Source organism: Crinia signifera, chromosome 6 (genome assembly GCF_055691185.1).
Source record: "Crinia signifera chromosome 6, ASM5569118v1, whole genome shotgun sequence".
NCBI classification, from domain to species: Eukaryota; Metazoa; Chordata; class Amphibia; order Anura; family Myobatrachidae; genus Crinia; species Crinia signifera.
The window spans coordinates 128,832,477-128,845,836 of record NC_139222.1 but is presented as its reverse complement, the minus strand read 5'-3'; the positions used below and the strand labels follow the sequence as shown (position 1 = coordinate 128,845,836).

Here is a 13,360-nt window from a genome sequence, read left to right as displayed (position 1 = left end):
CTGCCCGGCTGTAGTCTCCCCCCGAACCGCCCGTCCGCCCGCACGCAGTACCTGTAATTGATGACAGCCGGGCAGACTGTATGTGCGCTGCCCGGCTGTAGTCTCCGGCAAGAGAATCTGTATTTTCATATCTCCTGCTGGACCGCCGGGCAGCCAATCAGGAGCGGCGGCATTGATAGCCGCTCCTGATTGGCTGCCGGTGGTCCATCAGGAAATCTGTGAAAATACAGATTCAATCTCTTGCCGGAGACTACAGCCGGGCAGCGCACATACAGTCTGCCCGGCTGTCATCAATTACAGGTACTGCGTGCGGGCGGACGGGCGGTTCGGGGGGAGACTACAGCCGGGCAGCGCACATACAGTCTGCCCGGCTGTCATCAATTACAGGTATTGCGTGCGGGCGGTTCGGGGGGAGACTACAGCCGGGCAGCGCACATACAGTCTGCCAGGCTGTCATCAATTACAGGTACTGTGTGCGGGCGGACGGGCGGTTCGGGGGGAGACTACAGCCGGGCAGCGCACATACAGTCTGCCCGGCTGTCATCAATTACAGGTACTGCGTGCGTGCGGACGGGCGGTTCGGGGGGAGACTACAGCCGGACAGCGCACATACAGTCTGCCCGGCTGTCATCAATTACAGGTACTGCGTGCGGGCGGACGGGCGGTTCGGGGGGAGACTACAGCCGGGCAGCGCACATACAGTCTGCCCGGCTGTCATCAATTACAGGTATTGCGTGCGGGCGGTTCGGGGGGAGACTACAGCCGGGCAGCGCACATACAGTCTGCCAGGCTGTCATCAATTACAGGTACTGTGTGCGGGCGGACGGGCGGTTCGGGGGGAGACTACAGCCGGGCAGCGCACATACAGTCTGCCCGGCTGTCATCAATTACAGGTACTGCGTGCGTGCGGACGGGCGGTTCGGGGGGAGACTACAGCCGGACAGCGCACATACAGTCTGCCCGGCTGTCATCAATTACAGGTACTGGTTTGAGGGAGGCATTGCGGGCACCGGCGGTTATAGGGTGTCTGTGGGAGACCTGTTGGGTCTCCCCCCGGCAAGTGCTGTTCCCTGTTGGGTCTCCCCCCGCTCAGCGCCAGCGCAGGAAAAGGCAGAGGAGTGCTTGCTGTCCAGGGGGCTCCCCCAGCCGCCGGGCCCCATAGCAGCTGCACCCCCTGCACCCATGGTAGTTCCGCCACTGATCTCACCACTTGGTACTGGGGATTGTATCCGGGCTTGGGTCAGTGGTCCTCTCTATTTCTGCGGTGATGTTAATTTCCTGTGATGTACAGCCTCTGGAGGATTATCAAGGGCCTTGTGGAGCTTCCCAGTTGGTGGTGTCCTTGTTTTTCTTTTCTCAAATGGAACTTGGGTGTTTGCCAATTTTTAGAAATCACCAGTGATAGATGGTAAAGACCTTAGTCCTTAGATGAGTGCCAGAGGGGGGTGCAGTGGCCCACCGACGCGTTTCAGCTTTTTCAAGGTGATGTTACAGCCGTGTGGGGTTTATATACCATTACTAATAAGGTTCCTACCCACAATCAATCAGACAATCCCAGTTATCAACTCCCAACATGACCCTCTCCAGAAAGGACACAATGCTCTGCTCCTGGACCCTATTAATTTAGGATTTGGTAAGAAATCCCCAGTTTTGCCGTGTAAATGATTGGCGCTTAAAAAAAACCCTGGTGATTTCTTGTGAAAACTCTCGCTTTTTGAATCTCTCGTTCTATTAAATCCCCCCCCCCCCCCTTAGTATCTAACATGTAGGTAAAAATTCAAAGTAATGTATGGGGAGAGCACCAGAAACGTTTTGGGAGGTGGGGGTGCAAAATTTCTAGTAACGACACTGAGGTGTGTGTGTGTCTGTGTAGGTAGGTAGATAGACAGACAGACAGACAGACAGACAGACAGAGAGAGATGCACACAGACAGACATATAGACACACACACATGTTAAAATGTATTCTACAGCTCAATATGAGAGGGGGTATAGCTCAGTGGTAGAGCATTCGACTGCAGATCGAGAGGTCCCTGGTTCAAATCCGGGTGCCCCCTTCAAAGTATTTTGGTGGCACTCTTGTTAAATAATAAACGTTAATAATCATCATCACTACTTAAAAGTTACATGTAACGTCTGCATCTGCACTGTGCCATATGATTTACCATTTATCCATGTGCATCACAGCTCCCCCATGTGTAGGAAGAGCAGGTAATATATTAGTGCTTGCTCATGTATGAATTTTGAGCACTGGTTTTCTCCGCTATTAAATCTGCATTAATTAAAGGGACAAACAATCAACCCCTTGCTAGGGACTTTGCCCAGGCAAAACATAATACAATGGCAAATAGATACATAATCATTGACCATGACATCTTTGGCATAAGGACTGCACAGAGGAGCGTGGTTTACAGAGGGCACCCAGTAAGTACTTTAATTGTTATTATTGAGTGCCGACTATCGGAAGAAAAGCACTGGTTTTTTTTTTCAATGAAGATAAGATTAAATTAATCAGAAATTAATCAGAAATACAGGCATACATTGTTAATGTGGTAAATGACTATACTAGCTGCAAACGTCTGTTTTTTTTTAATGGAACATATACAAAGGTGTATAGAGGCCCATTTCCAGCAACCATCACTCCAGTGTTCTATTGGTACATTAGGTTTGCTAACCGCATGAGAAGAAAAATGGATGATTAGAAAACCCTAACACAGCTGAAATGGGTTTTTTTTGTTACAGAAGCTATAAAACTGGCCTTTTTGAGCTAGATGAGTATCTGGAACATCACATTTATGGATTTGATTATACTCTCAAAATGGGCATAAAAAGAGAACTTTCATGTGAAACTTGACAGTCTATTCTTTTTCTCCAAAATGAAGACTATTCCATGCGAGAAATTGCCAAGAAACTGAACATTTCCTAAAATGGTGTGTACTACTCCCTTCACAGAACAGCACAAATAGGCTCTAACCAGAGTAGAAAGAGAAGTGGGTGACAAGTAGACAAGAAGTGGGAGCAGGAAGACAAGTACATAAGAGTCACTAATTTGAGAAATAGAAGCCTTACAGGTCCTCAACTGGCAGCTTCATTAAATAGTACCCACAAAACACCAGTGACAATGTCTACAGTTAAGGGGCGACTCCAGGTTTCTGGGTCTCTGGACTTTTGTCAGTGCACTGACTATTTTTTAGATATACATACAGATAGGGCGCCTGTCAGCCAGCCTGCAGGATACACCTAGAGGGTGTATAGCGTTACCAGGAAGTGCGCTGGTGAGCATGAAACGTCTTGCAATGAGCAAGAAACCCCAAGTATCTAACATTTAGGTAGAAATACTTGGGGGAAGGGGGGTGTCTGAGTAGATAGATACACACAGACACACACACATGCTGAAATGTACTCCACAGCTCAGCATGGGAGGGGGCATAGCTCAGTGGTAGAGCATTCGACTGCAGATCGAGAGGTCCCTGGTTCAAATCCGGGTGCCCCCTTCAAAGTATTTTGTTAAATAATACATTTCAATAATCATAATCACTACTTCAAAGTTACATGTAACATCTGCATCTGTACTGCAACATATAATTCACCATTTATCCATATGCATCACAGCTCCCCCGTATGTAGGAAGAGCCAAGGTAAAGCCTATGATGTGTGTGACTCCTATACAGACCGGTATTATTTATTAACAGTTTGTTATATAGCGCAGCATATTCCATTGCGCTTTACAATTGGAAACAACAGTGGTTAAACAAACTGGGTAGATACAAACCAACATTGAGGTAGGGGGGATAATAGGAGGGATACATAAGGATAGAAGTAATGTACAGTATTAGTGATAACTCATGTATGAATTTTACAGCCACCACCAGTTCAACTGTTATTTGCTGGTTTCTTCTTTTCATGTAAATGGCCAATGTATTTTATTTTTGTTACCTGAGGGGACCAGTGTGATTGTTTTTTTTATATGGGGGCCAATAGGTTTGTTTTTTATCCTGTGGGGGCCAATGTGTTTTGCCCTGTGGGGATCGCATGGTGTGTCTTAGCAATTTTAAAATCGTATTTAGTGTACCACAAGGTAAAAAAGGTTGAAAATCACTGCTATAGAGCTTATAGAGCAATATGCATATAGTATAATGATCATAAAGGAAACTTTGCTCTAGGGGGCTTTTGTTATATAATACCTATCTATCTATCTATCTATCTATCTATATATATATATATATATATATATATATATATATATATATATATATATATATATATATATATATATAGAAATTTGATAGATGCGGCACTCCACTGACAAGATAAACGTGGACAAACCGGTGCCCGCCGACAGGTGTATCCGTGGATACTTGTAGACAGCGTGTGGTGCGCGGCGGCACTCGAATAAATGAAACAGACTGCAGGGATTATCCCAACGTTTCAAGACCTTTCGGTCCCTTTATCAAGGTGCAGAAGACAAAATAAACCAGTGACAAACATACCTTTATGCTGATTCAGGCCGTTCGCGCGCCTCCCCGACGTCCCGCATGGCGCTCGATAATGACGTCACACATGACGGAGCGTCGCTGAGGCCGCGAAGGGCATCCAGATCTGCCCATACAACAAAAACCTAAAAACAGTGAGAAAAATACAAGAAGAGTCATTAGCTGAGGCATGACAATAGGAGTACATATAGCGTACAACTCTGAAAAATTAAATGCGTGAACAAAACATGATGTGTATCATACAAACTTTAAAAACATTAAAAAGTGTGGGCATACATGGCTGCCAATGGTGACCGCTTACTGAAGCGATCTGACCTGTTCGGTACTATGTGACCGTCAACTGCTTGCAGCGTCACATATTCCGTTATAGTTTTTAAGTCGACACAACACAGGTGGACACAACATGGGGTAAATAATATACATTTTTACAGAAATTACCAGATACACACAGCATATATCAGAACCCTCCAAGGAACACAGAACTGATTCATAAAAAATATGACAGTCCTGCGTGCTCGTTAAGGCCCTTGGGAGCCAATGTTTCTAACCGGTAGATCCACCTGCTTTCGGCCCGACACAACAAGAGATCCCTGTCTCCTCCTCTTTTTAATTTGGGTATCTGTTCTATGATTCTATACCTCAGGGATGCAAGGGGGTGTCTGGCCTGGGCAAAGTGGCGGGCGACCGGCTGGTCTCCAGTCCCAGATAGAAGCGCATGTTTAATGGCAGACCTATGTGCCGCGGCTCTCTCCTTGAATGCCCGTGTGGTTTTGCCGACATAATGTCGACCACACGAACAACCAATCAGGTAAACCACGAAGTTGGACGTACAGGTCTAACCCGCTGCCGAATTTTAAAAGTTTTGCCAGAGAACGTGTGACAGAACTGATCTCCTGTCACCATGTAGCTGCAGCGCCATGCGGGACGTCGGGGAGGCGCGCGAACGGCCTGGATCAGCATAAAGGTATGTTTGTCACTGGTTTATTTTGTCTTCTGCACCTTGATAAAGGGACCGAAAGGTCTTGAAACGTTGGGATAATCCCTGCAGTCTGTTTCATTTATTCGAGTGCCGCCGCGCACCACACGCTATATATATATATATATGTATATATATATATATATATATATAGTATATATATATATAGGCAGTGGCGTAACTACATAGATGTGGGCCCCATAGCAAAAGTTTGCAGGGGCCCCTATTTATCACCTAATGTTGAAAAATGTATACAGCACATGATACTTTGACAGGCAAAGTGGGCCCCTTTCAGCTCTGGGCCCCATAGCAGTTGCACCCCCTGCACCTATGTTAGTTATGTCCTTATACATATATCTATCTATCTATGTAGATATAGATATACCCTCTTCACATTGCAAAAATAACCTGGGTCGATTCTGGGTCGTTGTGAAAGGGCATTTTCAAATTTCCTAGGTATGGCAACCAGGCTTTCCAACCCAGATTAAAAGAAGGGTTAATCCCCGGTTGCTGTGCAGTGTGAACGGTAATCCGGGTCGAGTGGCACGGGTTCCGTTCACACTATGGAGGAGGCAGCGCTTGGCGACAGCGTGAGCTCCAAGAGTTGCCTTCTCCACTGCTCCCGGATGACGCACTACCGCTCCTGTCTGATGTCCGTGAATCTGCAAATGAGACAGAGAGAGACAGACAGACAGACAGACAGACATGGATACAGACAGTGAGACAGACAGAGAGACAGACAGGTAGGTAGGTATTCTACTACACAACATAGGAGGGGGTATAGCTCAGTGGTAGAGCATTCGACTGCAGATCGAGAGGTCCCTGGTTCAAATCCGGGTGCCCCCTTCAAAGTATTTTGTTAAATAATAAACGTCAATAATCATCATCACTACTTCAAAGTTACATGTAACATCTGCATCTGTACTGCAACATATAATTCATCCATATGCATCACAGCTCCCCCGTATGTAGGAAGAGCCAAGGTAAAGCCTATGATGTGTGTGACTCCTATACAGACCGGTATTATTTATTAACAGTTTGTTATATAGCGCAGTATATTCCATTGTGCTTTACAATTGGAAACAACAGTGGTTAAACAAACTGGGTAGATACAAACCAACATTGAGGTAGGAGGGATAATAGGAGGGATACATAAGGATAGAAGTAATGTACAGTATTAGTGCTTACTCATGTATAAATTTTACAGCCACCACCAGTTCAACTATTTGCTGGTTTCTTCTTTTCATGTAAATGGACAATGTATTTTATTTTTGTTACCTGAGGGGACCAGTGTGATTGTTTTTTTTTATATGGGGGCCAATAGGTTTGTTTTTTATCCTGTGGGAGCCAATGTGTTTTGCCCTGTGGGGATCGCATGGTGTGTCTTAGCAATTTTAAAATCGTATTTAGTGTACCACAAGGTAAAAAAGGTTGAAAATCACTGCTATAGAGCTTTACCCTTATCGTGTTTATTTAAAATTGTCAGGAGCAATATGCATATAGTATAATGATCATAAAGTAAACTTTGCTCTAGGGGGCTTTTGTTATATAATACCTATCTATCTATCTATATATATGTATATATATATGTATATATATATATATATATATATATAGCATATATATATAGGCAGTGGCGTAACTACATAGATGTGGGCCCCATAGCAAAAGTTTGCAAGGGCCCCTATTTATCACCTAATGTTGAAAAATGTATACAGCACATGATACTTTGACAGGCAAAGTGGGCCCCTTTCAACTCTGGGCCCCATAGCAGTTGCACCCCCTGCACCTATGTTAGTTATGTCCTTATACATATATCTATCTATCTATGTAGATATAGATATACCCATTTCACATTGCAAAAATAACCTTGGTCGATTCTGGGTCGTTGTGAAAGGGCATTTTCAAATTTCCTAGGTATGGCAACCAGGCCTTCCAACCCAGATTAAAAGAAGGGTTAATCCCCGGTTGCTGTGCAGTGTGAACGGTAATCCGGGTCGAGTGGCACGGGTTCCGTTCACACTATGGAGGAGGCAGCGCTTGGCGACAGCGTGAGCTCCAAGAGTTGCCTTCTCCACTGCTCCCGGATGACGCACTACCGCTCCTGTCTGATGTCCGTGAATCTGCAAATGAGACAGAGAGAGACAGACAGACAGACAGACAGACATGGATACAGACAGTGAGACAGACAGAGAGACAGACAGGTAGGTAGGTAGGTATTCTACTACACAACATAGGAGGGGGTATAGCTCAGTGGTAGAGCATTCGACTGCAGATCGAGAGGTCCCTGGTTCAAATCCGGGTGCCCCCTTCAAAGTATTTTGTTAAATAATAAACATCAATAATCATCATCACTACTTCAAAGTTACATGTAACATCTGCATCTGTACTGCAACATATAATTCATCCATATGCATCACAGCTCCCCCGTATGTAGGAAGAGCCAAGGTAAAGCCTATGATGTGTGTGACTCCTATACAGACCGGTATTATTTATTAACAGTTTGTTATATAGCGCAGTATATTCCATTGTGCTTACAATTGGAAACAACAGTGGTTAAACAAACTGGGTAGATACAAACCAACATTGAGGTAGGAGGGATAATAGGAGGGATATGTAAGGATAGAAGTAATGTACAGTATTAGTGTTTACTCATGTATAAATTTTACAGCCACCACCAGTTCAACTATTTGCTGGTTTCTTCTTTTCATGTAAATGGACAATGTATTTTATTTTTGTTACCTGAGGGGACCAGTGTGATTGTTTTTTTTATATGGGGGCCAATAGGTTTGTTTTTTATCCTGTGGGGGCCAATGTGTTTTGCCCTGTGGGGATCGCATGGTGTGTCTTAGCAATTTTAAAAACGTATTTAGTGTACCACAAGGTAAAAAAGGTTGAAAATCACTGCTATAGAGCTTTACCCTTATCGTGTTTATTTAAAATTGTCAGGAGCAATATGCATATAGTATAATGATCATAAAGGAAACTTCGCTCTAGGGGGCTTTTTTTATATAATACCTATTTATAGATCTATCTATCTATCTATCTATCTATCTATCTATCTATCTATCTATCTATCGGCAGTGGCGTAACTACATACATGTGGGCCCCATAGCAAAAGTTTGCAAGGGCCCCTATTTATCACCTAATGTTGAAAAATGTATACAGCACATGATACTTTGACAGGCAAAGTGGGCCCCTTTCAGCTCTGGGCCCCATAGCAGTTGCACCCCCTGCACCTATGTTAGTTATGTCCTTATACATATATCTATCTATCTATGTAGATATAGATATACCCTCTTCACATTGCAAAAATAACCTGGGTCGATTCTGGGTCGTTGTGAAAGGGCATTTTCAAATTTCCTAGGTATGGCAACCAGGCCTTCCAACCCAGATTAAAAGAAGGGTTAATCCCCGGTTGCTGTGCAGTGTGAACGGTAATCCGGGTCGAGTGGCACGGGTTCCGTTCACACTATGGAGGAGGCAGCGCTTGGCGACAGCGTGAGCTCCAAGAGTTGCCTTCTCCACTGCTCCCGGATGACGCACTACCGCTCCTGTCTGATGTCCGTGAATCTGCAAATGAGACAGAGAGAGACAGACAGACAGACAGACAGACATGGATACAGACAGTGAGACAGACAGAGAGACAGACAGGTAGGTAGGTAGGTATTCTACTACACAACATAGGAGGGGGTATAGCTCAGTGGTAGAGCATTCGACTGCAGATCGAGAGGTCCCTGGTTCAAATCCGGGTGCCCCCTTCAAAGTATTTTGTTAAATAATAAACGTCAATAATCATCATCACTACTTCAAAGTTACATGTAACATCTGCATCTGTACTGCAACATATAATTCATCCATATGCATCACAGCTCCCCCGTATGTAGGAAGAGCCAAGGTAAAGCCTATGATGTGTGTGACTCCTATACAGACCGGTATTATTTATTAACAGTTTGTTATATAGCGCAGTATATTCCATTGTGCTTACAATTGGAAACAACAGTGGTTAAACAAACTGGGTAGATACAAACCAACATTGAGGTAGGAGGGATAATAGGAGGGATATGTAAGGATAGAAGTAATGTACAGTATTAGTGCTTACTCATGTATAAATTTTACAGCCACCACCAGTTCAACTATTTGCTGGTTTCTTCTTTTCATGTAAATGGACAATGTATTTTATTTTTGTTACCTGAGAGGACCAGTGTGATTGTTTTTTTTATATGGGGGCCAATAGGTTTGTTTTTTATCCTGTGGGGGCCAATGTGTTTTGCCCTGTGGGGATCGCATGGTGTGTCTTAGCAATTTTAAAAACGTATTTAGTGTACCACAAGGTAAAAAAGGTTGAAAATCACTGCTATAGAGCTTTACCCTTATCGTGTTTATTTAAAATTGTCAGGAGCAATATGCATATAGTATAATGATCATAAAGGAAACTTCGCTCTAGGGGGCTTTTTTTAATATAATACCTATTTATAGATCTATCTATCTATCTATCTATCTATCTATCTATCGGCAGTGGCGTAACTACATACATGTGGGCCCCATAGCAAAAGTTTGCAAGGGCCCCTATTTATCACCTAATGTTGAAAAATGTATACAGCACATGATACTTTGACAGGCAAAGTGGGCCCCTTTCAGCTCTGGGCCCCATAGCAGTTGCACCCCCTGCATCTATGTTAGTTATGTCCTTGAACATATATCTATCTATCTATGTAGATATAGATATACCCTCTTCACATTGCAAAAATAGCCTGGGTCGATTCCGGGTCTCTATGCATTGTGAAAGGGCCTTTTCAAATTTCCTAGGTATGACAACCAGGCCTTCCAACCCAGATTAAAAGAAGGGTTAATCTCGGTTGCTGTGCAGTGTGAATGGGTAACAGTGGCACGGGTTCCGTTCACACTATGGAGGAGGCAACGCTTGGCGACAGTGTGAGCTCCAAGAGTTGCCTTCTCCCCTGCTCTCGGATGACGCACTACCGCTCCTGTCTGATGTCCGTGAATCAGCAAATGCAAATGAGACAGACCGAGAGAGAGAGAGAGAGAGAGTCAGACAGAGATACAGACAGAGAGACAGACAGGTAGGTAGGTAGGTATTCCGCTACTCATCATAGGAGGGGGTATAGCTCAGTGGTAGAGCATTCGACTGCAGATCGAGAGGTCCCTGGTTCAAATCCGGGTGCCCCCTTCAAAGTATTTTGGTGGCACTTTTGTTTAATAATAAACGTTAATAATCTTCACTATGTTACAAGTAACGTCTGCGTCTGCATCTGCACTGTGTCATATGATACACCATTTATCCATGTGCATCACAGTTCCCCCGTGTGTAGGGTGTGTAGGAAGAGCCAAGGTAAGACAGGAAAGCCTAGATGTGGTGTGACTCCTATACAGACAGGTAACTGGTTTTCTCCGCTATTAAATCTACATTAATTAAAGGGACAAGCAATCAACCCCTTGCTAGGGACTTTGCCCAGGCAAAACACAATGTAACGGCAATTAGATACATAATCATTCACCATGTGAAGAGTGGGAGATAGAGGTAAAAAGCTCTGTTTGAAACTAAATGGAGCCTGGTGAAATTGGCCTGAGGTCTCAATAAGTCCCTGGACCTACATTATTTTTTTAAGATTAGTGCGAGAATAATTAGATAATGGACGATGAGTTTTCAAATCCGATATTCTGTTATTTATTTTTACATTGTTTATTCTATATACTGTAGTAGAATTCCTTAGTGTGATATGATCACATCCGGGGTGGTACAATAACCATGGTATATATTAGCCACACTATATTTCTATTTTTCATTTTTATTACATGACCGATCTCTGGTGTTACATGTGCAGGTGTAGTGCAAATTAATCACTGAGAATTATAAATTGTCTATTTTAAGCAACGATTGGACTCTGATGAGGTCACTTTCGTATGCCCCGCTTCATGCCGGGTGTCAGGAGGCTGGCCCCACCAGTGTTCACGTAGCAGTCACAGGGCTATTTAGGGTGAGTAACAGGGGCGGATTTAGGGATGAGGGCGCCCCTAGGCACAACAAAAATGTGTCCCCCCCTCCACGCCTAATTCAGGGTTGCCGACCCTCCCGGAATTACCAGGAGTCTCCCGAAAATCGGGTCCCCCTCCCGGCCCCCGAAAGGGTGGGCAACCCTCCCGGAATCAGGGGGACCCCCACTGAGCCCCCCGATCGTGGCATTTAAATGCCGCAATCCGCGGGTCTCAGAGGAGGGGGCGGAGCTAAAACATATCACTCGTGTCGTTTTAGCCCCGCCCCCTCCATGGAGATCAGTGATTTCATCTATATAATGCCAATATAATGATTTATAAATAAAGCCACTAACTGTGACATGTTATTTTATTATGAATACATTACTAAGTAGGACAGTTACAGGGGCAGTATCTGCATGTCCTATCCATTTACACTCTATTTAAGATGGAATATAGTACAGTACATTGGATATTTTGCAGTTATTGGTACATTTTGGGCTGACAGTACTATCAAAGGCATCCAAGTGCCGCCCCCAAACATGTGCCGCCCCTAGGCACGTGCCTCACGTGCCTAATGGGAAATTCAGCTCTGGTGAGTAATGTTTTATGTGTTTATGACTTTGCTGCTCTAAAAGCCAATAAAGGCTGAAACGCTGAAACGCTGAAGATGACAACACATTCCTTGGTACTTGTGTCGTTTCACGGCTGCACTGCCCGCGGATTGCATCGTATGCAAAAAGCAGAAAACAAGCCTGGAGCGTGGCGAGTGCAGCGATGCGGATTACTTGACGTGTATTTTGTGTATTACTTGATGTGTATTCCGCTTCTGGCTCGGTGGCTCGCTACGCTTGCCACACGTTATAACATCAACTCCACGCCGTCGTGGATAGTGGGGGTATGAACAGGTTGGTAGGATGCATACAGAGTCCCCTCGCAGGGCTCGCTGCGCTTGCCACGCTTCGGGCTGACGTGGATATTGGGGGTGTGCTAAATTGCATCACATGCAAATCGTATGCAATTTGCTTACGATGCAATCCACGGGCAGTGCCGCCGTGAAACTACACAAGTACCCTTCCTTTAATAAGTCTAGAGTGCTGCCACTAACTGGATATCTAATATATAAATCTAGACCACTATAACCCCTTCACATTGCAAAAATTACGATCCAGGTCTCTGTGGGCCTTTTCAAATTTCAAGGGTCCAGGCATTCTGACCCGGGTTAAAAGAAGGGTTAATCCTGGGTTGCTGTGCAGTGCGAACAGGTAACCCGGGTCGAGTGTCAAGGTTCCCATTCACACTATGGGGGAGGCTGCACCTCACAAACGTTAGTTGGACCCAAATCATGTGTGCAACCCGACATTTGCGATGTGAAAGGGGTAATAGATATTTAGAGAGAGTAATGGTGTGTACACACGGGGGCGATATTATTGCACGGCATGCATGGGGGGGGGGGGGCACAATTTAGACTATATAGTGCAGATCTGCACTACATAGTCTTGCCTGCCCTCTCTATTTGGCTGCCGATTTGCGCTCACACGGGTGTGCGCATCGGCAGCATATGGTTTCCAATGTTCACTATATCAGCAATATCGGAAACCATATCTAACCATGTGTACACACCATGAGAGACAGGCAGACTTACATGCATGTATGTATTCTGATACAAAACATGGGAGGGGGTATAGCTCAGTGGTAGAGCATTCGACTGCAGATCGAGAGGTCCCTGGTTCAAATCCGGGTGCCCCCTTCAAAGTATTTTGGTGGCACTTTTGTTAAATAATAAACGTTAAAAATCTACACCCACGTAACATGTAACATCTGCATCTACAATGTGACATGATTCACCATTTATCCATGTGCATCGAGCTCCCCCGTGTGTAGGAAGAGCCAAAGTA

General features: G+C 44.6%; 7 non-coding genes across 7 annotated transcripts; all 7 read left to right on the top strand.

Annotated features, from left to right (window-relative positions):
* Positions 1 to 1,984: 1,984 nt before the first annotated feature.
* On the top strand, positions 1,985 to 2,056 carry TRNAC-GCA (transfer RNA cysteine (anticodon GCA)). The gene has a single exon. It is a non-coding gene; the product is annotated as a tRNA-Cys (tRNA).
* A 1,365-nt stretch (positions 2,057 to 3,421) lies between these two features.
* Positions 3,422 to 3,493, top strand: TRNAC-GCA (transfer RNA cysteine (anticodon GCA)). The gene has a single exon. It is a non-coding gene; the product is annotated as a tRNA-Cys (tRNA).
* Positions 3,494 to 6,242: 2,749 nt separating this feature from the next.
* TRNAC-GCA (transfer RNA cysteine (anticodon GCA)) lies at positions 6,243 to 6,314 on the top strand. Its single transcript has one exon. It is a non-coding gene; the product is annotated as a tRNA-Cys (tRNA).
* A 1,393-nt stretch (positions 6,315 to 7,707) lies between these two features.
* Positions 7,708 to 7,779, top strand: TRNAC-GCA (transfer RNA cysteine (anticodon GCA)). The gene has a single exon. It is a non-coding gene; the product is annotated as a tRNA-Cys (tRNA).
* A 1,378-nt stretch (positions 7,780 to 9,157) lies between these two features.
* On the top strand, positions 9,158 to 9,229 carry TRNAC-GCA (transfer RNA cysteine (anticodon GCA)). Its single transcript has one exon. It is a non-coding gene; the product is annotated as a tRNA-Cys (tRNA).
* A 1,358-nt stretch (positions 9,230 to 10,587) lies between these two features.
* TRNAC-GCA (transfer RNA cysteine (anticodon GCA)) lies at positions 10,588 to 10,659 on the top strand. Its single transcript has one exon. It is a non-coding gene; the product is annotated as a tRNA-Cys (tRNA).
* A 2,481-nt stretch (positions 10,660 to 13,140) lies between these two features.
* Positions 13,141 to 13,212, top strand: TRNAC-GCA (transfer RNA cysteine (anticodon GCA)). The gene has a single exon. It is a non-coding gene; the product is annotated as a tRNA-Cys (tRNA).
* The last annotated feature ends 148 nt before the right edge of the window (positions 13,213 to 13,360 follow it).